Source organism: Mustela putorius, unplaced genomic scaffold, assembly GCF_011764305.1.
Source record: "Mustela putorius furo isolate JIRA1106 unplaced genomic scaffold, ASM1176430v1.1 tig00003834_pilon_pilon_pilon, whole genome shotgun sequence".
NCBI lineage: Eukaryota > Metazoa > Chordata > Mammalia > Carnivora > Mustelidae > Mustela > Mustela putorius.
The window spans coordinates 54,833,654-54,860,960 of NW_025421987.1; the positions used below are offsets into that span (position 1 = coordinate 54,833,654).

At 40.1% G+C, this 27,307-nt stretch overlaps 1 pseudogene; it reads left to right on the forward strand.

The window, feature by feature from the left end:
• Positions 1 to 26,440, forward strand: LOC101675102 (annotated as a pseudogene).
• The last annotated feature ends 867 nt before the right edge of the window (positions 26,441 to 27,307 follow it).

A 27,307-nucleotide genomic window follows, 5' to 3' on the forward strand; every position in this document is an offset into this window, starting at 1 on the left:
ATGTGCCCAGTCAAGTCTGAGAAGCATCGACATATTACATGCCAAGATTCGCACCTGAATGAATTTGGAGGTCTTGCCAAGTCCCTCGGACTAGATGAAAGAACTGTCAAAGTAATGAGAGGTTTGTGTGCCCAATTACTGCATAAGGACTCCAGCTGTGCCTCAGCTTAATTGGCAGCATTCTTTTTCTCTGCTAGTGATTCACAAAATAATGGTCCTTCCTACAATCAGTAGCATCTTGGATTTAAGGGAATACAGTAGTATTGGTTTAAGACCTTACTTTTGCTCTAAATTATCATGGTCACAGGTGTGGAGACCTAAGAGGCGCTAATTTGTCACAGTTTACAGTCACTCAAGCAGCAAACTCTCAAATCAATAATGTTTTTCTGTTTCAGCTCCTGGAAAAGCCCAGATTAAAGGATCAGCGGAGCAGAGAGAGAGAAAAAAAGAGACAAACAGCCCTTCTCTGGGAAGAAGCAAAGTAATAAGGCACATCTTCACAAATGATCATACTCCATGCTTGAAATGCTTCCATGCCTAAAGATTGATGGGGTATTTGAAAGAAATGGAGAAGAACCATGCACAAACACTCTTCATTTTGGGAGGTGAATCTTTTTAAAATTTTCAATTAGAAAATTTTATGATATTCCTCTTTCATTCTTCATTCTGGTTCACCGTTGGGGTGGTGGTAAGTAAAATGAACAGAGTTGGGGGAAATGCGATAACCGGCTTAATATATTAACAAGGATTGTTTTTCTTAATCATTTCTGAATGTTTACAGGTTCATACACAAGTAAATACAAAATGTATGTGCAAATATATTCATTTCAAGATACTCTACTTGATATCTTGGAGGTTAATTTAAACCCACGGGCTCTGAAACTGACTAGGAAGTTTCACAGCCCAGCACCAGCTCTTACTGTGTGACTTTGGGAAAGCTAGTTAACCTCTCTTTGATTCAGTCCTGAATCAGTCAATTTGAAAACAGAAAAAACTAAAAGCTGTTGTAAAGACAAATGAGCAAAGCATGTAGAATAGTGTCTTGCATATAATAAGTGGCCAATAAACTAGGAGATGTGGTTCTTTCTGATGTGAATATTTTTAGCCTTGAGCATTTATTCTCGGGGTATGGTCCCTAGACTAGCAGCATTAGCGTCACCCAGGGAATTTGTTAGATATGCAACTTCTCTGAGTCCAGCCCAGACCCACTCGATCAAAAGCTCTGGGAGTGGGGCCTGGCATTCCTTCGCTTCAACATGCCCTTCAGTTTGAGGCAGACTAACATTTGAGACGAGCCGCCATAGGGGACCAGCCCTTGAGGAGTGGTGATCTGATGGTTAGATTCCTCCCTCCTGAGCTTCCTGCTCTTCAGCTATTTGGGGTGATGGAGAGCTGGTGGAGACACCCAGCCCATGTACAGCCTTGTGCAGACCTACTCTGAAAGCTCGATGCAAACACTGCACTTAAATTAGAAGAAGCAAGGGACTGAAAAGCAGAGTATAGTCAAGATCAGGCTGCATGAAGAAGAGGAGCCTTCCAGCAGGAAGCCAAAGTCCCCAAAGGACTTAAAGCACAGCTAGGCAAGTATTAGGGTCCGTGATCAAAGGAGAGAGACTGATACAAAGCGAAGGTCAAGCAAAGCTTTATTTCACACCAGCACGGATAATCAAACCAACCAGTCGGGGCCACATCTCTTACAGAGAGCATGACCCCTCCCTGCCTCACAGACTAACTTTTATAGAGCAAAGGCCATGTGGTTGGGCCTGGCCACATGCAGGTGGCCAATGAGATTGTAACACACAGAGAAAGCTGCACAGTCATGCTAGGTCACACACGGGTGGCCAACTGAATTACGATTCACCCCCTAGTAGCTATTTGAACTAGCCTATCACCTTCGTCAGAATTGGCCCCCAAAAGGCGCATTCTTTAGGGAGATAGTGATCAGATGTCTCCACCTGGCCTGACTCATCCTTGCATTCGGGCTCTGTTATCTGGGACTGGTCAACCATATTTTACCGGTTTCCCGGACTTGCTTCTAAGTAAGTTCCTCGGTGAGGGGCGGGGGAAGGGTCAGTTTAAGTTTTACTGCATAAACAACAAAATCACTGTTTAACCAAGATGGAATCACTCTGGCTAAATAGGCCCTTACAGCGAGAAGAAGGAATGGTAAGATTGTTGTAATAATGTGTAATTACATGGCCGCTACCGCAGTGAATGATCAGGTATGAAGAAAATGAGCCAAGAGAAAAGACAAAATGGCCAGAGATGTCAAAGCAGCTAAATTGTGTAACACAACACTTCCCTAGCTCACGGTGAGACACTGAGCCCTACTGTGAATTCTGTGTAGTTATGCTTTGGGGACAGGTACCTTTAACATCTAGGTAACTGATGATAAAGATACTGACAAGGTCTGTGGCTTACTACTAAGGCTGCTGCACTGGTTACTTTCTGGGGCTGGGGGTGAATTCCTTCCTGGAGATTTGCACTTTGTTTCCCTGGTTATTCGACCGCAGTTGCTTGGGCATCGGCTGCCATTCTGTCGATGCCTGTGATTTTTAGTTGCTCCCCTTGGTGATGATGAAGGAAGGTCACTGGAAGGACTTTAAGGTAGCAAAGTATTGTTTACTGAACTTTAGATATAGCGGAGGAGTTGTTAGAGACTCAAAGGCATGTGTCCCAAAGCTAGTTTTTCGTTTTGGGGGGCCTTAGAGAAAATTTTGCTTTGTTTGTAGCATGTGGATTTCATGAAAGGGCATCAGGAAGGTCCTCTCCATCCCATTCTCTCCTCCCTCCCACCCCCCGGTGCTGCTAGGACAGGAATAATCCGATCTCTTCATCTCCTGTTAGATCTAGAAATTTCACCATCCTCTGCAAGGCATTGAACTGATTAAAATGTAAATCCTCACAGGATTTTTAAGATGCTTGCCTGGCCAAATTGATCCGACAACACTTTGCAAGCATGTGGTATTACATAAAATCTCAACTAGAAAGAAATAGTACCTCTAATAAGTGTCCCTATCTGATGCTGCTGTGTAACGCTCTATTCTGTTCTCCGACAAACGGTCCCAAATTAGCCAAGGGACTCATGTTTCGTTAGACAGTAAGCGCAGAAAAACTGGGGACTGTACAAGGTTGGTAACACAAATGACCAGAGGGTCACAAAGTCTAACCCTAGGTACTGGTGTGGAAAGACTTTCTTCTAACACTGTTTATCTGCTTAGAATAAATACAGAAATAACAGCAGTGGCCTGCCGTCCCTTCCTGCTCACTTTTCCTTCAAAGATATCTTGTCCCCAAACACAAAAATATTCCTTATAGCACAAATAAATCCCAACAGTCAATAGGTGGAAATTACTCAAGGGCCCGGCAATGGATAAAAGGGTGAACAGAATGTGGTTGAGAGCCACCATGGAGTATTATTCAGCCTTTGAAAGGAAGGAGATGGGGACACGCGCTACAGCAGGGAAGATCCTGGAGGACATGCACTAAGCAAAATAAGCCAGTCACAAAAAGATGAGCACCATATGATTCCACTTATATGAGGACTCTAACATGGTCAAGTCCATAGAAACAAAGTAGAATAGTGGTTGCCAAGGTCTGAGAAGGGGGGGGAATGGGGAGTAATTGCTTAATATAGAGTTTCAGTTTTATAAGACGAAAACATTCCAGAGATCTGTTTCACAGCAATGGGAATGTCCTCAACACTACTAAAGCAAAATGGCTCAGATGGTGAATTTATGAATTTATGTGTTCTTTATGTGTTCTTTACTACGATAAAAAGAAAACCAGGCTTCCCTTGGAAAAATGGCTAAAATGGCAAACTCTGTGTATTTTATCACAATGAAAAATAAAAACAAAAGGCAAAATATAATAGAAATAATCCAAAAGTTGTTAGAATAGAAATAATCCAAAGTGTTACATGAGAACTCTGTGCTTTTTCTTGATACCTGGATCCCAAGAGAGTCCTATTTGACAGTCGCTTCTATTTATTTTTTAAGGTTTTATTTATTTATTTGACAGAGAGAGACAGTGATAGAGGGAACACAGCAGGGGGAGTGGGAGAGGGAGAAGCAGGCACCCCACTGAGCAGGGAGCCTTATGTGGGGCTCGATCCCAGGATCCTGGGACCATAACCTGAGCCAAAGGCAGACACTTAACGACTAAGCCACTTAGGCTGCCCTTGACAGTGGCTTTTAATGAAATAATGAGAAAAAAATGGAAGCCAAGAAAGAATGGCTAACCTAAGTCCTCCCAAAATATAACCTAGGTGGTCTGCCTCAGCATGTGCTTTCATAAATGCTGAACTAAACAATGCTCCTGCAACGGAAAAAGACAAGTTTAAAAAGAAAAAACTCCTTTTTAATCTGGGGGACCCACTGTTGCCTGGAAGAGAGGGGACAACTGTGCCTCTGACCTTGAGTACAGCTACCATAGGGACGCATGTGCACGAATGCCCTGGGAGGGATGGTGAACAGCTGCTGCCTGTTTGATCTGAGACGAACTGGAAAGGGTGAGCTTGAATTTCATGGAGAGCTTTGGGGTGAATGTTTGCAAGAGACTTCTGTCTCCAGAATTAACCAGTGAAGGGTTCCAGAGAGAGGTGGTGGAATTCTCTGGAACAAGTTCTTCTGCAGTGTTCGTGCAATCCTGTACCAGGTCAAAAAAGAAAAAGTACTCATTAAGTCTCAAATTTTAACTCCAGAACTCTTTTGCTAACTAAGATGATTCACATCCTCAGGGACTTCAGCTGAGGTCAGCAAGAGTCACTACAGTTACCAATCCACTGGAGACCAGGGAAGAAGAGTTGAAATCAGGGTCATGGAACACAACTGCGGTGTGTGTACCTGTGTGACACACAGGAGTGGAGTCGGGCCCGAGACGAGGCTGGAGTAAAAGTGAGTTCATGTCCCAATTTTTGACTTAGTTTTTAGGTATATCCATGGTTCCAAATTTCCTACAATGAACACGTATTACCACTCTGCTGGGGGAGGGGGAAAAAGACCCCCTTCCCGATCTGCAGCAATTAAGCCAGCACAGATTAACCTGGCCCCTGTCAAAGGTGATGAAAAATCATAGACTGTTGTGGATTCCTTCCACTGTCAGAATTTTGATACCATGTGAAAGAAACGTAAAGCTAAATCTCTACTTCACACTACGCATGAAAATAAATTTCAGTTACATTATAGAACAAAACACATATAAAGAATACTGAGAAAAATATAGTAATATTTGTATAACTGTGGATGGGAAGAGTCTTTTTTAACACGGCATCGATGCCAAAAATCATAAGGAAATGACTGGCACATCTATTCTCATAAAAATGAAAAGCCACCAAGATAGACAGTGATTCTGAAAAAATAGTATTTAAAAATATGAAGACGTTACAGATAATGGGACAATGTCTTTATGAATAAAGAGGGCTGAAAACTAATTTAAAAACCAGATTTTTGTTTGAAAAAAAATTAAAAAGTAGAAGGACCTGAACAGAAAAAATCACACAATACAAATGACAAAACTATGAAAATTTGTCTGAACATCAGTACTAGTAAAAGCCAGAAAATTAAAATAACACTTTCACACCTTGCGTTGGTAGATGTTAAATCCTTTTCTTCCATCCTATGAATTGAATTCCCACCAAAGCCAAAATGGGAGCAGTGAATCAGGGCAATTCCTACATTTGTCACAAGTCTGGTTACCACTGCCCACAGCCATTGCCCACACAGGGAGACCACCTTGATGGCCAAGGTGAGGAAGTGGTTCTCTCAGCCAGTGGTTTAATGCAGCACCGTCCCAGAGAGCAGCTGGAATCCTCATATAATGTTGGTGGAAGTGTTTACTAATAACAGCACTTTCAAAAACTGTTTGACAGTGTCTATGAAAGCTAAACTTAAGCATACCCAATGATTCAGCATTTCCACTTCTTGGTATGTACACAACAGAAGTGCGTGCTTCATGTGTACCCAACACAAGTAATGTACAAGAATGTGCATAATTTCAACAGCCCTTCATAGATAGAAACACTCACACAAGGAAAGGAAGGGAAGTTCCTTGACCTGATTAAGGACATCTACAAAAAATTCACAGCTGTGTCCTTCACGGTGAAAAACTGAATGCTTTTCTCCTAAGACCAGGAAGGAAACAAAGATATCTATTCTCAAGACTTCCACTCAACACTTTATTGACTGGACCATTCTAGGCAGTGCAGATAAGCAAGAGAATGAAATAAAAGGCATAACGGTTGGAAAGAAGTAGAATTATCTCTCTTTGCGAATGACATGATCTTGTATGTGGAAAATCCTAGGAACTCTATTATTCTATTATTATTATTATTATTCTATTATTTTTGAAAGTGCTGTTATTAATAACTATAAGAAGTAATAAATGATTTCAAAGGGTACAGGATACAAAAATCAATATATAAAAGTTAATTATATTTCTATACAGTTGCAGTGAGCCAACAGAAAATGAAATGAACAATTTTATTTATAATAGCACCAAAGAGAATAAAATGTTTATGAATAAATTTAACAAAAATGCAAGACTTGTGCTCTGAAAGCTGCAAAACACTACAGAAAGAAATGAAAGAAAACCTAACTAAACCTACCTAATGACATCATGTTTTCATGGATCAGAAGACTTAATATTGTTAAGGATGTTTGGAGGATGGCAGCATCCTCCAGATTGAGCTACAGATTCAACCCAAAAATTTCAAAATACTAAGTGACTTCTTTGTACATATTAAAAAATTCATATGAATTGCAAGGGACCAACGACAGCCAAAACAGTCTTAAAAAAGAACAAAGTTGAACAACTCAAACTTCTAGATTTCAAACCTTACAATAAAGTGACAGTAATCAAGACAGCGTGGTCCTGATATAAAAGAGGCATGTTAGATCAAAGGAATTGAATTGGAATCTAGAAATAGACCAACACGATTACAGTCAATCGGTGTTGGACGAGAGTGCCAAAAAGACTGAGTAGGAAAAGAATAATTTTCAGTAAATGATGCCTCAGCATGTTGGTATCCACACACAAAAGAGTGAAGTCTGACCCCTACCTCACAACATCGATGTTATATAAATGTAACATAAATGTAAGAGCTGAAGCTGTAAAACTCTTCAAATGAAAGACAGGCATAAACCTTTGTGGCTGGTTTCTTAGCCATGACCCCAAAAGCATAAGTAGCAAAGGGGAAAAATAAACCAAGGGGACACCATTAAAATGAAAAACTTTGGTGCTTCAAAGGGCATTATCAAGAAAGCGAAAAGAAAAACCACAGGGCGGGACAAAACTTCATCAGATCATGTATCTGATAAGAGACTTCTATGAAGAACATACATGAAACTATTACAGCTCTACGATCAAAAGGCAAACCACGAAAAAAAAAAAAAAAAAAAAAAAAAGGCAAACCACGAATTTTTTTCAAGAGGCAAAGGCTCTGCGTGGACATTTGTCCAGGGAAGATACAGTGAGGACAAAGCAGCACACGAAGGGATGCTCTGTATCATCAGAAACCAGAGCATCAGAAACCAGAAGGTCCAACCATCAGCGGTCGGGGAGACATCGGCTGCACCAGGTTACCTCTCTGTGGAGGCCTTCGTACTGACCCACATTTCAAACACGAAGTTCCAGCTCGCAGACCCCAGACACAGACTCTCCGACTGTCACTCAAGGTGGGCCTGAGGGGTTCTCGACCTCCACCCCTCTCAGGGTGTTGGGCAATCTCCTCCAAGGGGCCCCTTCCAGCCCCAGGAAACCCAGAGACCTGTGCCTCTGGCCTCTCTCACCCTCCTTAACCCCCAGCTTCATTGCTTCTCTAGGCTTTTGCAAAAGAACAGAGGAACATCGGACTTGTGGTTGCTTCTGCATAGCCTGCAAGCATCCCTGAAGCCTCGGAGCCCTAAAGAGCGAAACTGAGAGCAAACACAACTTGAAAATTCCATAGGTTATCTTGCCATAGGTATTTCCATCCTCCCTTAAATAACCCACTATATCTTATTCACTAGACTTCAAGGTTATATATATATAACCTTGCATATATATATATGTGTGTGTGTGTGTGTATACATGTGTATATATATAGGCAAAATGTGAAAGATTGCACTCTAAGTCATAATTACAATAACAGTAAGCAAATGCATTTTTTTTTTCCTTGTGCTTTACTTTTGCTTTTTAAAATTATCCAGTTGGGTCCCTGGGTGGCTCAGTTGGTTGAGCGACTGCCTTCGGCTCAGGTCATGATTCTGGAGTCCCCAGATCAAGTCCTACATCAGGCTCCTTGCTCAGTTTAAAAAGTTTTTTAAAAATCCAATTATTATTATGGTCACATAGATCAAAACATAAATAATTTTTTAAAATACACAAGTAGAGACACCTGGGTGGCTCAGTCATTGGGCATCTGCCTTCGGCTCCGGTCGTGGTCCCAGGTCCTGGGATCTAGCCCCGTGTAAGTCTCCCTGCTCAGCGAGAGGCCTGGTTCTCTCTCTCCCACTCACCCTGCTTGTGTTCCCTCTCTCACTGTGTCTCTTTCTGTCAAATGAATAAATAAATCTTTAAAAAAATAAAATAAAATACACAAGTAACCCTATTCTGGTTTTTTAAAAAAAAGGGGGAGCGCCTGGGTGGCTCAGCAGGTGAAGTGTCTGCCTTCACCTCAGGTCATGATCCCAGGGTCCTGGGATCAAACTCCACATCAGGCTCCCTGTTCCTTGGGGAGCTTGCTTCTCCCCTCTGCCCCTCCGCCACTCCTCCCGCTCTCTCTCTCCCTCAAATGAATACATTTTTAAAAAATCTTTAAAAAAAAAGTTAATAATATCCATATTTATTTCCCATTTTAGTATGGATATATCAGTGTACATGTTATTTTACATCCTGCTCTTTGCACTTATTCATGATTTCCATGTTACCCTATAAATGGTATTACATTGATTTATAGGGTCTGCATGAAATGGATTAAAATCTGCACAGCTCTCTCAACCTCCTAATTCTATTCCTCAGAATTCTACTTCACACAAGTGTTTAAAGCAAACTGAACAGTCTTTCCTTCCTTGTAAATTTTCCATCGCTCCCCACATTTAAGAAAACAGGATGCTTCCGCCTCCCCCCACCCCCCTTAATCTCTTCTTGAATCGCCAACTGCCTCTGTCGAGGGCCTCTCTGGTAGGACACTGCAGTTGCCTCACAAAGGCATAAAATCAGTGAAAAGCAGTGCCAGCTGCTTGCCCGCTGCTACAGGAAGAGGTCATCTTTCCCGACTTTTATCCCACTGAACAAGGACTTTTCATCCCTCAAACTTCTTTAGAGTTCCCAGGGGCTGGGCAGGAAGGGCTCCCCCCCAAAAGTGCTCTCAGCCCTCGGGTAATCATACATGAGCCAAATCTGCTTAATCTTCCTTCTTAGAAACCAGAAGGTCCACCCCTGAAATCTAAAGGAAAATCCTGACTGTGATTTCATCTCCCAAACTCCTATTGTGGGTTTCGAAATATGCTCCATAGGAATGGTTCAGAGTAGTAGGTAGCTGGAGAATGGATTGTAATCCTAAAGTATTTGTACTCTGTGCATATTGTATAAATCAACAACTGCCCTCCCACTCTCTATCACCCACTCTTCCATAAATAAAGAACCTGATACATTAAGGTCCCAAGGGTGACTACAATCAAATGCTTATTTATGGCCCCTTCTATTTTTCTGAAACTCCGGGAGAACAGGAGGAAAGATTAAAGTTAATTCCTTTTCTTTCTTTATCCCTGACTCCCACTCCCAAGTCAGGCTCCATCAACTGAGCAAAAGATTGAAGAGAAAATACTCCATTTTTTATTATGAAGATAAGGAAATCATTATGAAGGTAAGGTGTTCTCTGCAAAATTACTTAAAAATCCAAGGCTGTGTTCACAAAATCTATTCATGACACTTGTTAAGAATAGTAAAGCAGACTTCTGGACCATTTCTGTAGGTGTAGGGAGCACTGGGATGAGGTTTTGCAGTGGGGGAGAGAGATCAGGCTCAACTCCAAATACAATAAGGAAAAGTGGGAATGTATAGCCAAGGATGGGGCAGGGGTCAGTGAATGGAAAATTACTCAGAGGAAACATCAGGGGATAGGGAGGACTCCGGCTAAGCTGACTTGACAGGATTCTTGCCGAAGGCAGGCAGAGAAATCAGACATCACCTAGGTGATGGTGGAGGCTGAGGCACCCAACCCCATTCCAAGGATAGGGGATTCTGGTCAAACTAACCTGGCAGGATTCTTGCTAAAATCGAACAAGGGAAAGGCAAACACAGCAGCCCAAAAGTCAGGTCCTACTTTAAAAGAGATGTTTGTTCTGTGGGTGCCCCAGGTTCTTGGTCACACATGCTCGAAGAGTGAAGGTAGACCAGGCAGAGTGGTGGGCAGCAAAGCAAGGTTTTTTGAGGGATACCGTAGTGACAGCACAAAGCTCCCGAAGAAGAAGGGAACTCAGGAGGGCAACAGGAGTTTCTAAATCTAGGAGCTTTTCTGGGCTTGTTGACAGGCTATTTTAATCTGATTAAACACCCCCCACCACTCCGCCTGTCATCCAGTTAGATATTTGTCATCTATCTATCCCATGGGAAAGGGTAGAGGACTCCTTCCAGGGTGGTGTAAAATCCTTTTAAGGGTGGTTTCCTCTTGGGGATGGGGTGGGGGACCTCTTCCCTGCCTACCTGCCTTCTATTACCCTTCATCAATAACACAAAGTAGATGGCTTAAACACCATTTATTTCCCATGGTTCTGGAGTCTGGAAAGTCCAAGATAAAGGTACCCTCATATTTGGTGTCTGAGGGGAGCTCACTTTCTGGTTCATAGATGGCTGTCTTCTCCATGTGTCCCCACGTGGGGGAAGAGGTGAGGGGACTCCCTGGGGCCTGTTTTATAAGGGCACTAATCCCATTCACAAGAGCTCTACCCTCCAGTCCTAATCACCTGCCAAAGGCCCCACTTCCTAATATCATGGGGGTAGGGGGGAATGTCCGGAATTTCAACATATGAATTGCAGAGGACACAACATTCAGTCCACAACCGCTGAGATTTGAAAGGAGACTGATTAAGGTTTGGTCATAGAAAGACCGGCAGTTGTAAGAATATTTGGGAAAGAGCAAAAAAGATTATTGGAATTCTTTGAGGCAAAACAAAGCCTTTTTAGAGCCCACTTTTGGCAGTTACTCAGATTCCAGCCTTGCTCTGCCCGCAGCAATGTTACAATTCTGTAAACTTGGGGATGGATGAGTGATTGCAAGGCAAAGTACGTGTTTTCTATACACATGCAAATATACTCAGGGGTGAGGGGTGTTTGGGATTGACTTCCCTCCCTTCCAGGAAAAAGCCAGCTTTCCTGTTCATTTGTAAATTCATTTCCACACATCTTCATTCCATACAGATTTGTGCTCCTTTGATTTCTCCTTCAAACTAGTTAACATCCTACCAACTCCTTCATTAACAATGAATTGAATAAATCTTTAATACAGCCTTGTTAAAAAATCATCCTGTAACAAGGTCGGGCCTCCCAGTTCCAATAAGAAGACTAGAAAACTCAATCCTTCCATTCAAAGAATTGCCAAATAAAACATAAAAATAATCCCCTCAAGAGAATAAATTCACAGGCTATAAGGCACCCAGTTCCACATGGGTTAAGGAGGTGGAGGTAAGTAAATTGAGACTTTTAAAGGTCTACACCCTCAGTGAAAGAGTGGATCAGAATGAAATGTGTCCACCAAGTCAGGAAGATGTCAAGGAAGTTTGTCTCTATTCTGGACTCAAAAAACACAGTCCCAGCTAAAGATGAGTTTACTGTAAAAAAAATTGTTAAAAAGCCATGAGAAATCATTCCACCACGAGTGACAGTCAGTGAACGCAAGTACCAGAAGTTGAGATAACCAAAAAGACAAACTGAAGCAGAAGAAAATAATCATCTCTGAAATTATTAAAACTATTTTTAAATAGTCAAAACTAAATAAAACAAGACCCTATTTTTAAAAAACAGGCAGACTGAGAAGAAAATTTGAGAAAGAATTAAATAGAAATATTAGAAGTGAAAAAAATTATTGAAATTAAGAAGAAATTCATACAACTGATGAGTGAAAAAACCCACTAAATAAAACTAAAGAGATAATGATCAGGTCAAAAGATAGATGTGAAAAAAATGAGCCAAAATACCACAGAAAGATAAAGAGAGATAATGATAAATACAGAGAGATAAAGAGAAGAGATTATGACCAAAAAATGAAGAGACATAGAAGACAGTGTGAGAAGGCTAAACATAGTTGGAATAGAAATTCTAGGAGAAAAGAATGAAAAGAGAGGAAGTTGACGAGAGAGATGGCAGAAAAATGTCTAGTCTTGGTAAAAGACATAAATCCCCAAACTCAAGGATCACTATGATCTAGAAATCAGGAAAAATAAAAATAGATCCACTGTCACAAACACCTTAGTGAAACGGAAAAACACCAAACACACAAAGTCTCTTGAGACTTGAGATCCCAGAGAGAAAATACCTGTAACTCACAAAGAAAGAGCAATAAACTGATGGCTGACTTTATGACAGCAATACTAGAATGGTTGGGAGATGAGAGAATATTATCCTCTCATTGCAGAAGGAGAGTAAGTGTCACTGTGGACATCAGTACCCAACTCATTCAAGAGAGAAGAAAAAAATTAAAACATTTTCATATAAACAAAAAGAGAATTTATCCCTCACTGTTAGTTACTGAAAGAATTACTGAAGGATGTACTTCAGGAAGAAGGAAAAGGAATTTGAAAGGAATGAGATGCAAGAAAGAATGGTGAGGGGCACCTGGGTGGCTCAGTGGGTTAAGCCTCTGCCTTCAGCTCAGGTCATGATCTCAGGGTCCTGGGATCGAGTCCTGCATCGGGCTCTCTGCTTAGAGGGAGCCTGCTTCCCCCTCTCTCTGCTTGCTTCTTTGCCTACTTGTGTTCTCTCTCTCTCTCTCTCTGTCAAGTAAATAAAGAAAAGGAAAAAAAAAAGGATGGTGAGCAAAGAAATTGATAAACATGGAGCAATGTAAAACATGCTCATAAAACATGCTGATAAACAAGGAGCATGTAAAAACATGCTCATAAAAAACAATAATGGCTAATTTGGGCAAAAAAAAAAAAATACCCCACTATAAAACAGTAGTTGTATAACTATTGTTCCATAAAATATGGAAGAGGGAGATGATTGAAATCAAAGCATTTGAGCTCTTCCTTCCAGAAGGAAGATTAATTACAGATGAATTTTAGACTTCCATCAAATATACCAGGTTTGGTTTTTAAAGGGTTCGCTGAGACAATAGAAAAGGAATGTTTAATTCTGAGAAAGGTGGAGTGGCATAAAAGGGAAATAATAAGGAACCCCTAACCGGATGCTCTCCCACACATTAACGCTCTCCCAAACGAGGCCCCCAGCCTCCCATGGATCTGTTCCTCACGCAGGAGGGACAGAGACAGAGACCCACACCTCCATTGCAGCTGTGCCCAAGAATAGAGGTGGAAAGAGGTGCAGAGATAAGAATGAGAATGAGCCTGAAATAAGAGAACTAATGTTCAAGGACAATGGGCCAGTATGCCCTATGACCTAAAGGTTGACCTATGACCTAAAGGTTGACCTATGACCTAAAGGTTGGGAAATGGGCAATTGGAAGCAATATGTTTGGACAGTCAGAAGAAATCAAGAAAGAAAGGTTAGGATAAGAACTTTGGACATTTTATCTGTGAGTTTACAAGACTCCTTGACAGCAAAGTTACATATTTCACGTTGTCCTGCTGATAAAGCTGGAGAGATGAACTTCCAGGACAAGCTACGGTCAAAGGCAGGTTATGTGTGTTCCCAGAGATGGTATCAAAATCTGTTTGATGATGGGGATGATGGTGAAGACGCTGAGCATATCCAAACTGAACTCAACATTTTACATTCTGATCTTTCTTAGGGTTAGAATTTGGACCATAGCCACGATCCTTGAAGAAGTCTTAAACATTGCTAGCGTGAGTGGTTTGTTCAACAGATGGATGTATTAAAGTATTCTGTTTCTTTAAAAATTGATGATACTAAATTACCTTCAGTCAGATGTGAAACCCACTTTGTTCTTTTATTGTAATGGCATTTATTTGGGACAAAACCCCACAACATCTGTTGCTTAGAAAAAAAAAGAAAAAGCATATTGCTAGTTTCCCTGCTGTGGTCACTTCACCTCGAGTATGTGGATGTTTTGAAGAAATTCTAAGCCACGTAATTATCATGGATTATGTGTAAACCTCTAGTTTTGACTACTCTGTGCACTGCTTGGAGTCCTTCTGAATCCTCTATTTACTTTGATGTCTTCTTGCGACTTTGTTAAGATTTAAAGGAGGTAGAAATCTGCATTTGATATCTCTTTCCTTAATAGTTTAGTAGATTGAGCTTTTTCTTTTTTCTACTAATTTTGATATCACACACATTCTTTGCAAGTCTTATGTTGCCATCATAAAGAAATCGACAAAAGCTCTTTCCAAAACCAGTTTTGAGAAATTGGGTTTAATTTGTTAGTTTTGTAGTTGCAGAAATTGAACACTAGGGAGCACCCAATCATCAAAAACATGTATTAAGGTGTGTGTGTGTGTGTGTGTGTGTGTGTGTGTGTGTGTGTGTGTGTTTTACTTGCCATGAATGAAAAATCTTAAAAAGAAGCTACCTTTCTAACCTTTTATTAAATATGAAGTTTTAAAACTCCTCCTTTGGAAATAATTCCAAAATTATAAAATATTGCAAAAATAAAAATAGTAGGGGTGCCTTGGTGGCTCAGTGGGTTAAAGCCTCTGCCTTGGGCTCAGGTCATGAACTCAGGGTCCTGGGATGGAGCCCCTGCATCCAGCTCTCTGCTCAGAAGGGAGCCTGCTTCCCCCGCCTCTCTCTCTCTCTCTCTCTGCCTGCCTCTCCGCCTACTTGTGATCTGTCAAATAAATAAATAAAATCTTTTTAAAAAAATTTTTTAAACATAGTATCCAAAACATAATTAGATCCTTCACCCTGATTTACCTATTGTTAACATTTTATACCACTCACTTTTGTTTCTTTTTAAAGAGATTTTTAAAAAATTTTAATTCCATTATAGTTAACATACTGTGTTATATTAATTTCAGGTATACTATATGAGTCAACAATCCTATTCATTGCCTGGTACTCTTCCTGATAAGTATACTCTATTTAATCTCCACCCCTATTTCATCCACCCCCCTGCCACTTCCCCTCTGGTAGCCTCTGTACTTGAGTCAGGTTTCTTGGTTTGTCTCTCTTTTTTTCCCCTTTCGCTTGTTTGTTTTGTTTCTTAAATTCTACATATGAGTTACATCAAGTGGTATTTGTCTTTCTCTGACTGACTTGTTTTGCTTAGCATTTTTATACTTTCTAGATCTATCCATGTTGTAAGTGGGAATATTCCATTGTATTCTGTATACCACATCTTCTTTATCCATTCATCTATCAATGGACACTTGAGCTGCTTCCATAATTTGGCTATTGTATATAAGGCTGCTAACAACATCGGGATACAGGTATTCCTTTGAATTAGTATTTTTGTATTCTTTAGAGAAATACTTAGTAGTGCAAATGTTGGACCATAAGGTAGTTCTATTTTTAACTTTTTGAGGAACTTCTGTACTGTTTCCCAGTGCTTTGGCTGCACCAGCTTGCATTCCCATGAACAGTGCAAGAGGGTTCCTTTCTCTCCACAACCTCACCAACATTTATTGTTTCTTGTATACCATTCACTTTTATCATTCCCTCTCTCCCTTTCTTTCTAATAAATCTATGTATGTATATATAGTTATTTTCCTGAACCATTTGCAGATGTTACATACAACATGAATCTTACCCATAAGTGTTTTAGTGTATATTTCCTAATAATGGCATTATTCAAAAGAGTCTCTTTTGATGGAATTTACAGAATATTTGTAGAGTATAAGAGATTAAAATAAAAATGTATTTTTTCCAAAAAGCCTCATACAGTGTAAGATACAGTTTTGTGTGCTTTATGTACACTTAAATTATGACTTAGAGAGGAAGATAATTTCAAACTAACTTCTACAAAATAAGTTTTTCTCAAATTTTTCCTAAGCTGGAAGAGGACGAAGAAACTACAACTTAATGAAAGGATGGTCTCCAATTTCTTTTCTAAGACTTTATTTATCTGTCAGAGAGAGAGGGAGAGAGAGAGAACAAGCAGGGGGGCAGCAGGCAGAGGGAGAAGCAGGCTCCCTGCTGAGCAAGGAGCTCGATGAAATGTAGGGACCCAATCCCAGGACCCTGACCTGAAGGCAGGCACTTAACTGACTGAGCCACCCAGGTATCCCTCCAACTTCTGAAATAAAAGAGCCACAGGTAAAAATTATAATGAAGAAAATGTCGTGCCGCTAAGGTATATTTCACCCTTAAAATGCCCCAGAAAGCTAAAGTCCCAATCAATCCAAAAGAAGGTAGAAATGGAAGTTAAAACTAAGCAAAATAAAATGATGAGGAGGAGGATGATAAGACAAGTTAAAACATAATCAAATCCAAGTATATGCTATTTAAACAAGACACAAAAAATAATGACACAGAAAGATTAAACATAAAGGGATAGAAAAATATACTGTACAAACAATATCCAAAAGAAAGGTGAATATATATATTTACACACAAAATAAAATAGATTAAGTCAAAAAGCATTATTAGGATGGATACTACATAATGACAAAAAAAAAAAAACCTATCCAAAAAGATATCCCTGAACTAAAATACACCTAACAGGGGCACCTGGGTGGCTCAGTCGGTTAAGCATCTGCCTTCGGCTCAGGTCATGATCCCACGGTCCCAGGACTGGGCCCTGCATTGGCCTCCATGATGCTCAGTGGGGAGCCTGCTTTTCTCTCTTAATCTACCTGCCACTTCCCCGGCTTGTGCTCTTTGTCTCTCTGTCAAATAAATGGATGAAATCTTTAAAAAATAAAATAAAAAACATCTGACATATGCTCAAAATATTTAGAGTAAATATGTATGGAAATATTAGAAATTAAACCCATAAACTTTTACCAAGAAGTTAAAAAATTAATAAAAATATATATTTAAACAACATAATTAACATTTTGACCAAAGGAACAACCATGGGACTGGCACCAAAAACTAGAGAAACATGTTGACGTCCTATATAGCACATTATAACAGGTAACCACATAGGGATACTGGCTAAAAATGTAAACTAGAATGGAAGGGAATTTGTTAATGTCTAACTGTATGTATTCTTTCACCCAAAGTTCTCACTTCTAAGAATTTATCTCAAAAACATATTTGCACATCTGAAGGCTGGGAAGATGGCCAAGTAGGAGGACCCTAAGCTCACCTCATCCCACGTATACAACTAGATAACACTTACATCCGCGTAAATAACCCAGAAAATGAGCTGAAGACTGACAGAACAGACTCTGCAACTAAAGGCAGAGAAAAGGCCACATCGAAGAAAGTAAGAAGGGTGAAGATGTGGTTTGGGAGCAAAAGGGACCAGGCCATTCATGGCTGAGAGAGAGCCAGGTCTCAGAGAAGAATGAAAAACAGACTATCACAACAGGGAGCCTGCACAGGGAAGACAAATCCCTATACCATCAGGCTTGGAAAGCAAGAAGGGCTGAAATTCACGAGTTCTTGCAACCAGCAGAACATAATGCCTGGAATTTTAAAAATTAGTGGATGACAGGAGAGCCTGAGAGCATGAGGAAGCCAAAAATTAGAGAAAACTAAGTCCCCCCACCTTAAAGAGATCGCTCCATGGCCAGCAGAAAAACAGCATAGAAGCAGCAATTTGAAAAACATATGTGGCAAATGAGACAGAGAATGATTTACTCATGTCAGAGCATGGCCCTGAGAAGCAGTCGTCACAGGAAGACTCCTCTGGGAACAAAGAAACTGGCAGGTGCCGTTTCCCTCCCTTCCCCTCAACATGAGGACAAGGCCACCTGTGGGAACCAGTGCAGTGTGGACACCTGCTGCCTAACTTGCTTACACCAAGCCCTGCCCCCTGCACTTTGGCAGAGCCACTTTTACCAGTCATGCCTTAGTCCCAGCACTACAGCAACCCCCACTCCCACTCTCAGAAGACAGGCACAAACCTCACCAGCACTGTGTCTTCAGACCTGCCTTTTGCAGGACCTCTGTTCTGGCAGCAATGGTGGCGGGTCTCATTTCACAGGCAGACTAGTGCATACCTTCTTAAAATGTGCCCCACCCAGCAGGGACCAAACACGGCCCACAACAGGCAAAGGCAGCTTCTGCAGATGACTGGACTAAAGGAAAAAGTGTCCAGGCCTGAAGAGCAGAGCTCACACAACAAACATGAGAGATGCTCCCTGAAGTGCCAGGTCCCACTGCACTACAGGACACCAAAGGACTTTTTCTTCATAAGACCATTACCTTAAAGAACAAGAGACATAGCTAACTTTACTAACACAGAGAGTAGAGAAAATGAGGAGACAGGAATATGACCCAAATAAAAGAACAGGACCAAGCCACAGCAAGACACATAAGTGAAACAGGTATAAGTAATATGCCCCATAGAGAATTTTTTTTAAATTTTATTTATTTATTTGACAGACAGAGATCACAAGTAGGCAGAGAGGCAGGCAGTGAGAGAGGAAGGGAAGCAGGCTCCCTGCTGAGCAGAGACCCCCAATGTGGGGCTCGATCCCAGGACCCTGGGATCATGACCTGAGCTGAAGGCAGAGGCTTTAACCCACTGAGCCACCCCCCATAGAGAATTTAAAGTAATGATCATAAAGGTACTCACAGGACTTGAGAAAAGAGTGGAGGACATCAGTGAGACCCTTGAAAAGAACCTTAAAAAGACCCTAAAAAAGAACCAGGGTCCCTGAGTGGTTCAGTGGGTTGGGCCTCTGCCTTCAGCTCAGGTTGTGATCTAACAGTCCTGGGATTAAGCCCCGTGTCGAGGTCTCTGCTCAGGGGGCAGCCTGCTTCCCCCTGTCTCTGCCTGCTTATGATCTCTCTCTTTCTGTGTCAAAAAAAAAAAAAAAAAAAAAAGATAAAAAAGAACCAGTCAATGATGAAGAACACAATAAGTCAAATTTAAAAATACACCTGAGGGAATAAATAGCAGGCTAAAGGAAGCAGAGGAATGAATTAATGACCACCTGGAAGACAGAGTGATGGAAAGTAGCCAAGCTGAGCAAATGAAAGAAAAAATAAATCATGCAAATTGAAAATAGTCTTAGGAAACTCAGTGACTCCATCAAATATAATAACACTCCCATTATGGGGGTCTCAAAAGAAGAGAAAGAGAGAAAAGAGGAAAGAAAATTTATTTGAAAAAATAATAGCTAAAAACTTCCCTAACCTGGGGAAGGAAACAGATATCCAGATCCAGGAGACAACAAAGAATCCCCCTGGAAAAATCAACCCAAGAAGATCCACATCAACACATAGTAATTAAAATGGCAAAAAGTAGCAATAAATTAAAAAATTTTAAAGCAACTAGAGAAAATAAGGTAGTTACATAGAAGGGGGAAACGCCATAACATTATCAGAGAATTATTCAGCAGAAACTTTACAAACTAGAAAAAAGTGCCTTGATCTATTCAAAGCACTGAAAGGGGAAAAAAAATCTATAGCCATCTGGCAAAGCTATCATTCTGAATATAAGGAGAGGTATGGAGTTTCTCAGACAAACAAAAACTAAAAGAGTTAATGACCACTAAACCAGCCCTATGAGAAATATTAAAGGGGACTCTTTGAGTAGAAAAGAGAGACTATAAGTGAAAGCGTGAAAAGAAAAATCAAAACAGCATTAAAAATAAGTATTTCATCAAAGTCAAGGAATTCATAAAATAAAAGAATGTAAAATATGACATCAGATACCTAAAACATGGGAGGGGAGAGGAGTAAAGAATGGATTCAAAGTTAAGTAACCATCTACTTACTATAGACTATTATATGCAGATGTTATATACAAACCTAATGGTAATCTCTGTTCAAAAAAACCAGGAACAGATATGCATAAAGAGAAGGGAATCCAAATATATCACTAAAGAAAGCCAGCAAACAAGAAACGAAAGCAAAAGAAGCAGAGAAAAACTACAAAACAACCACAAAACAAATTACAAAATGGCAATAAATACACATCTATTAACAATTACTTTGAATGAAATGGAACAAATGCTCCAACCAAAAGACATAGGATGAGAGAGTGGATTAATAAAATAAGACTCATCTATCTGCTGCCTCAAGAGACTCGCTTCAAACATCACGACACGTGCAGATTGAATGTGAGAGAATAGAAAAACATCCAGCATGCAAATGGATGTCAAAAGAAAGCCAGAGTAGCAATACTTATATGGTACAAAATAAACTTTAAAACAAAAACTGTAACAGAGACTAGGAAGGACACTATATAATATTATAGAGGACAATCCAAAAGAAGACATATGAATTATAATTACTTACACACCCAACATAGGAGCACCTAAATACATAAAGCAGCTAATAACAAATACAAAGGAACTAATTGATAGTGGCACAATAATAATTGGGGACTTTGACATGCTACGTACATCAGTGGACAGATCATCCAAATAGAAAATCAGCGGGAGTGGCTTTGAATGACACACTGGGTCAGATGGATTTAACAGATATATTCAGAACATTCCACCATAAAATAGCAGAGCATGTATTCTTTTCAACTGCACATGAGACAGTCTCCAGAACAGATTACATATTAGGCCACAAAACAAACCTCAACAAATTAAAAAAGATCAAAGTCATACTGTGCACCTTCTGACCACAACAGTATGGAACTAGAAATCAAGCACAAGAAAAAATCTAGAAAGAGGAAAAATACATGGAGGTTAAGTAACATGCTACTAAACTATGAGTAGATCAGCCAAGAAACCAAAGAAATAAAAAAAAAATACATGGAAACAAATAAAAATGAAAACACGTAATTTCAAAATCTTTGGGATGCAGCAAAAGTGGTTCTAGGAGGGAAGTTTATAACAACACAAGCCTGCCTCAAGAAGCAAGAAAAATCTCAAACAATCTAATTTTACACCTCAAGGAACTAGAGAAAGAGGAGCAACAAAACCCTAAACCAGCAGAAGGAAGGAAATAATAAAGATTAGAACAAAAATAAATGATAGAGAAACTAAGAAAACAAACAGATCAATGAAACAAAAAAAATTAACAAAATCGATAAACCTCTAGTCAGACTCATAAAAAAGGAGGGAGAGAGATAGAGAGACCCAAATAAGCAAAATCACAAATGAAATAAAAAAAAAATTACAGACATACAAACAATTGTAACAGAATATTATGAAAAATTATATGTCAACAAATTGGACAACCTAGTGGAAAATGGATAAATACCTGGACATATAACCTACCAAAAGTGAAGGAAGAAGAAATAGAAAATTTGAACAAACTGGTTACCAGCAATGAAATTGAATCAGTAATATAAAGAAACGCCTAACAAATAGAAGTCCAGGACCAGACAGCTTCACAGGCAAATTCCACAAAATTTAAAAAGAGTTAATACCTATTCTTCTCAAACTATTCCAAAAAATAGAGAAGGAAGGAAAGCTTCCAAATTCATTCTATGAGGCCAGTGTTCCCTGATACAAAAACCAGATAAAGAGACCACACACACACACACACACACACACGCACGCATGCACACACAAACACAAAAGGAGTACCACAGATCAATATCTCTGATGAACATAGAAGCAAAAATCCTCAACAAAACAGTAACAAATTGAATCCAGTAATACATTTTTTTAAAAATCATTCAGCACAATCAAGTGGGATTTTTTCCCCAGGATGCAATTGTGGTTCAATGTTCAGAAATCAATGTAATACATCACATCAATAAGAGAAAGAACAAAAATCAAATGATCTTTTCAATAGATGCAGAAAAAGCTCTTGACCAAGTACAACATCCATTCATGACAAAAGCTCTCAACAAAGCAGGTGTAGAGGGAATATGCCTCAATATAACAAAAAACGCCACAGCAATCATCATACTCAATGGGGAAAAACAGAGCTTTTCCCCTAAAGTCAGGAGCAAGACAAGGATGTCCACTTTCACTGCTTTTTTTCAACATAGCACTGGAAGTCCTAGCCTCAGCAGTCAGACAACAAAAAGAAATAAAGGCATCCAAATTGGAAAGGAAGTCTTAAAATTTAAACTATTTGCCAATGACATGATTACTATATAGAGAAAATCCTAAAGACTCCACAAAAAAAACTACTAAAACCAATAAAAGAATTCATTAAAGTCATAGGATACAAAATCAATGTACAAAAATCTGTTGCATTCCTATATGCTAATAATGAAGCATCAGAGAGTGAAACTAAGAAAGCAATCTCATTTACTATTGCGCCCAAAACAATTAACTATCCGGGAACAAACTTAACCAACATGAAAGACCTGTACTTTGGAAACTATAAAACACAGATGAAAGAAATTGAAGATGACACAAAGAAATGGAAAGACATTCCATGCTCATGGATTGGAAGAATAAACATTGTCATAGTGTCTTTGCTACCCGAAGCAACCTACAGATTTAAGGCAATCCCTACCAAAATACCAACAGCATTTTTCACACAACTAGAACAAACAATCCTGAAGTTTGTATGGAACCACAAATGACCCTGAATAGCCAAAGCATTCTTAAAAAAGAGAAACAAAACAACAGAACTGGTAGTACCACAATTCCAGACTTTGAGTATATTACAAAGCTGTAGTAATCAAAACAGTATGGTACTGGCACAAAAATAGACAGATATATGGGGCTCCTGGGAGGCTTAGTTGGTTAAGCGTCTGCCTTCAGCTCAGGTGATGATCCCAGAGTACTGGGATGGAGCCCCATGTCAGGCTCCTGCCCGGTGGGGAGCCTGCTTCTTCCTCTCCCTTTGCCTGCTTCTCCCCTACTTGTACGCTCTCTCTCTCTTTCTGTCAAATAAATAAATACAATCTTAAAAAAGAAGAAGAAGAAGAAGAAGACAACATAGATCAGTGGAACAGAAAGAAAATCCAGAAATAGGGATGCCTGGGTGGATCAGTCAGTTAAGCATCTGCTTTTGGTTCCAGTCATGATGCCAGGGTCCTGGGATCAAGTCCCACATTGGGCTCCTTGCTCAGTGGTGAGCCTGCTTCCTCCTCTGCCTGACTCTCCCCCTACTTGTTCTCTCTCTCTCTGACAAATAAATGAATAAAACCTTTAAAAAAAAAAGAAAACTCAGAGATTAACCCACAATTATATGGTCAACTGATCTTCAACAAAGGAGGAAAGAATATGTAAGGTGAAAAAGTCGCTTCAACAAATGGTGTTGGGAAACTAGACAGCCACATGCAGAAGAATGAAACTGGACCACTTTCTTACACCACACACAAAAATAAGCTCGAAATAGATTAAAGATGTAAATATCAGGACTGAAACCAAAAAAACTCCAACAGAGAGCACCGGCACTGATTTCTCTGATGGTGGCCAGAGCAACATTTTTCTAGATATGTCTCCTGAGTCAAGGGAAAGAACAGCAAAAATAAACATCAAAATAAAAAGCTTCTGAACAATGAAGGAAACAGTCAACAAAACTTAAAGGCAACCTACTGAATGGGAAAAGATACTTGCAAATAATATACCTAATAAAGGGTTAGTACCCAAAATATATAAAGAACTTATAAAAAATTCAACACCCCAAATATGAATGATCCAATTTAAAAATGGGCAGAAGCCATGAATAGACATTTCTCCAAAGAAGACATGGCCAACCAACACATGAGAAGATGCTTGACATCACTCATCATCAGGGAAATGCAAATCAAAAGTACAATCACCTCACACCTGTCAGAATGGCTGAAATCAAAGATGCAAGAAACAACAAGTTTTGGCGAGGATATGGAGGAAAAGGAATCCTGTTACAGTGCTGGTGGAAATGCAAACGGATACAGCAACTGTAGGAAACACTATGGAGGTTGCTCAAAAAGTTAAAAACTAGAACTACCCTATGATCCAGCATTTGCACTACTTTCCCCAGAGAATACAAAAATACTAATTCAAAGGAATAAATGCACCTTGTTGTTTTTAGTAGCATTATCTACAGTAACCAAATTATGGAAGCAGACCACGTATCCACTGACAGATAAATGGATAAAGAAGTTGTGGCATATAGATACAATGGACTATTACTCAGCCATAAAAAAGAATGAAATCTTCCCATTTGCAATGACATGTATAGAGCTAGTGAGCATGAGCAGGGGGGAGGGCAGAGGAAGAGAGAGAAGCAGACTCCCCACTGAGCAGACAGTCCTATGCTGAGCAGGGAGCCCAATGTGGGACTTGATCCCAGGACCTAGGATCATGACCTGAGCTAAAAGCAGATGTTTAACCCACTGAGCCACCCAGGTGCCCTCTATTAAGTATTCTTTATTTTTTTTTTAAGATTTTATTTATTTATTTGACCCAGAGAGAGATATTACAAGTAGGCAGAGAGGCAGGCAAAGAGAGAGGGGGAAGCAGGCTCTCTGCTGAGCAGAGAGTCTGATGCAGGGCTCGATCCCAGGACCCTGAGATCAAGACCTGAGCCGAAGGCAGAAGCTTAACCCACTGAACCACCCAGGCGCCACTATTAAGTATTCTTAATAAACCAAACTAAGCAAAGGATTTCCAAAAATATTTCACTAAAGAAGATATGTAATGGGCACCTGGGAGGCTCAGTGGCTAAAGCCTCTGCCTTCGGCTCAGGTCATGATCCCAGGGTCCTGGGATCAAGCCTCACATGGGACTCTGCTCAGCAGGGAGCCTGCCTCCTCTTCCTCTCTCTCTCTCTGCCTGCCTCTCTGCCTACTTGTGATCTGTCAAATAAATTTTTAAAAAAATCTTAAAAAAAAAAAAAGAAGATACGTACATAACCAATAAGCATATGAAAGCCATTAGCCATCCTGGAAATGAAAATCAAAGCCACAAATGAGATAACTCTTTATACCCATTAGGACGGCTAGAATAAAAAAGTTAATAACAGAGGATGTTGACATTCTTTAACAAAGGTTGACAAGGATGTAGAGAACTTAGAATCTTTATACACTGCTGGTATGTGAAGTGGTGCATCTACTTTGGAAAACACTCTAGTGGTGCTCAGAAAAGTTAAAACATAGAGTTACCATTTGACAAGCAATTCTACTGTTAGGTATATATCCAAGAGAAATGTAAACATATGTCCATGCAAACGTTTGTACACAAATGTCTATAGCAACATTATTCGTTAGAGTCAAAGGTGCAAAAAACCTAAAATCTCCATTAAATAGTGAGTGGATCCACAAAATTTGGCATATCCTTATACTGGAATATTGTTCAGCCTTAAAAAGGAATGAAGTGCTGATACATGCTACAACATGGGTGAGGCTAGTTACAAAATACCACATAGTCAACGATTCCATTTATATGAGAAGTCCATAAGAGGCAAATACAGAGACAAAAGAAATCAGTGGTTGCATTAGGCTATGGCGTGGGGGATGGCGGGGAATGTTGAGTGGTCAGAGCCCAGAAATACTAGATTTCCTTTTGAGGTTATGAAAATCTGACCGTGGTGATCATTGCACAACTCTGAACACGCTGAAAACGATTTAAGGGCACACTTTAAATGGGTGAATTGAATGATTTGCGAACTACATCTCCAAAAAGCTGCTTTTTAAAAAAACAAATCCTGAAAAGCAAAGTCAAATGGGACAAGTGAGCCTAATTGGATATCAAGGTAGTGGCACAATCCCACAGAGAAGTTTCAGACGATTTAGAAGCTAGTCATCGGCTGCCGTGAGCCGAGGCAGCCCGGGGAGGGCCCTTCTGCCTCGGCTCCGCGCCCAGGCTTCGCGGCCCCAGCAGTCAGCTCCCAGCGAGCGTGGCCCAGAGCGCAGGGAGGCGACCTCCAGCCGGGTCTGCGCTCTCTGCCCTCCAAGAAAATCTTGCCGTGAGTGGGTAAGACCCCCAGTAAACATCCAAGCCTTCGGCCCGTTCACTCTTACTTCCCCGAAGACGAATCACTGTTGGAACAAAAGCCAAGACGATGAGGGCAAGAAACACAAGAATGGCTCCAACAACTTTGGGCAAACCAGAACTCGACATTTCTTAAGGAAAAAGACGAATTTATTCACTCAAGACTAACGGCGAAAGGACCGGAACTGAGAGTTGGATCTGGTCATAAAGCAACACGACACGCAGAAGAAATGGCTGACGTTTACAAGGGATTTCTAAGTAAAAATCTTCTGAAGCACGTGTATTATAACCGAGACTGATACAAGCGTAACTTTGCCATCACCTTCTTCATGGGGAAAGGGGCCCCGGGGAGAGCTTGGGACAAGCTTAGACCACAACCAAAGAGGACCAGCTCCTGGGAGCCCACCCTGCCCTGCCCCACCACCGCGGACAGTTTTCCCGGAGAAGCGGCTACTTTGGGGATCCGTTTTACAAGGGCTCAAAAACCTGCAAGTGAACTGAGTCCCGTGCCTGCTTCATGGGGGCCCCTTGGCTTATGTCAGCACAAGGTAGACTGGCAGAACGGGCGTCCCGGTGGGCCCCAGACCTTGTGACTGTCCTGACTGTGGATTCCAAGCTGGCCTCCGGTCATGGACATGATGTTAAATAAAACCCAAGCACTGTGAAACGTACATACATACATAATACAGACATACCTACAAATAAAGGCTAATAATTTGGCTCTATATCCTTCATGAAATACTGCCTAAGGACAAAAAGGACTTCAAAGATAAATAAATATATTTTTATAAACTGCTTTCAATAGCCATATTGTTAATAAAATTGCTATATTTTGAAATTATAGTGTATTCAGTAGGATAAAGTGACTAAGCAATCACATTATTGTTGTTAGGAACCAAGATTTTCAATTTAAGGAAAAAAAAAGAATGCAAATATAAAATTCAAGAAACTAGTGAAAACCTGTCATCTTAAGTTTGAATTGGAAATACCAATATAAATCAAGATGTACTTTCCCTTAAAAATACCTATTTTTTAATTTTGTTCACTAATAGTCTTAGTAACAATGAGAACACAGTTGCAAAAAACTCCCCTAGGGTTTAGAATGTAATCTCTAATACCATATCCTGGTATCCTGGTAAAAAGAACCATAGATGACAGTTCCAAGTCTAGGGAAGGAAGTATCTCAGGTGAATTTGGGACACCCTGTTATGCCAGTCTCTTTTCTATGTATATTATCTACATTTGCTCATTTAATTCCTTTGTAAATGAAGAAATAGAATTGAAAAGAT